Consider the following 1,665-nt stretch of genomic DNA (forward strand, 5'->3'; position numbering starts at 1 on the left):
TCATGTCGTCCATCTAATGTCCCATAGGAGGACAGATCATCATGTCGTCCATCTAATGTCCCATAGGAGGACAGATCATCATGTCGTCCATCTAATGTCCCATAGGAGGACAGATCATCATGTCCATCTAATGTCCCATAGGAGGACAGATCATCATGTGGTCCATCTAATGTCCCATAGGAGGACAGATCATCATGTGGTCCATCTAATGTCCCATAGGAGGACAGATCATCATGTCGTCCATCTAATGTCCCATAGGAGGACAGATCATCATGTCGTCCATCTAATGTCCCATAGGAGGACAGATCATCATGTCGTCCATCTAATGTCCCATAGGAGGACTGATCATCATGTCGTCCATCTAATGTCCCATAGGAGGACAGATCATCATGTCGTCCATCTAATGTCCCATAGGAGGACTGATCATCATGTCGTCCATCTAATGTCCCATAGGAGGACAGATCATCATGTCGTCCATCTAATGTCCCATAGGAGGACAGATAATCATGTCGTCCATCTAATGTCCCATAGGAGGACAGATCATCATGTCGTCCATCTAATGTCCCATAGGAGGACAGATCATCATGTCCCATAGAGGACGTCGTCCATCTAATGTCCCATAGGAGGACAGATCATCATGTCGTCCATCTAATGTCCCATAGGAGGACAGATGATCATGTCCACCATCTAATGTCCCATAGGAGGACAGATCATCATGTCGTCCATCTAATGTCCCATAGGAGGACAGATCATCATGTCGTCCATCTAATGTCCCATAGGAGGACAGATCATCATGTCGTCCATCTAATGTCCCATAGGAGGACAGATCATCATGTCGTCCATCTAATGTCCCATAGGAGGACAGATCATCATGTCGTCCATCTAATGTCCCATAGGAGGACAGATCATCATGTCGTCCATCTAATGTCCCATAGGAGGACAGATCATCATGTCGTCCATCTAATGTCCCATAGAGGACTGATCATCATGTCGTCCATCTAATGTCCCATAGAGGACAGATCATCATGTCGTCCATCTAATGTCCTATAGGAGGACAGATGATCATGTCCACCATCTAATGTCCCATAGGAGGACAGATCATCATGTCGTCCATCTAATGTCCCATCAGATCATCATGTCCCATCTAATGTCCCATAGGAGGACAGATCATCATGTCGTCCATCCAATGTCATGTCGTCCATCTAGTCCACATAGAGGACAGATCATCATGTCGTCCATCTAATGTCCCATAGGAGGACAGATCATCATGTCGCCCATCTAATGTCCCATAGGAGGACTGATGATCATGTCGTCCATCTAATGTCCCATAGGAGGACAGATCATCATGTCGTCCATCTAATGTCCCATAGGAGGACAGATCATCATGTCGTCCATCTAATGTCCCATAGAGGACAGATCATCATGTCGTCCATCTAATGTCCCATAGGAGGACAGATCATCATGTCGTCCATCTAATGTCCCATAGGAGGACAGATCATCATGTCGTCCATCTAATGTCCCATAGGAGGACAGATCATCATGTCGTCCATCTAATGTCCCATAGGAGGACTGATCATCATGTCGTCCATCTAATGTCCCAGGAGACAGATCATCATGTCCTCCACCAATGTCCTATAGGAGTGACTGATCATGTCGTCCATCTAA

The sequence above is a fragment of the Oncorhynchus nerka genome, unplaced genomic scaffold, assembly GCF_034236695.1.
Source record: "Oncorhynchus nerka isolate Pitt River unplaced genomic scaffold, Oner_Uvic_2.0 unplaced_scaffold_1006, whole genome shotgun sequence".
NCBI lineage: Eukaryota > Metazoa > Chordata > Actinopteri > Salmoniformes > Salmonidae > Oncorhynchus > Oncorhynchus nerka.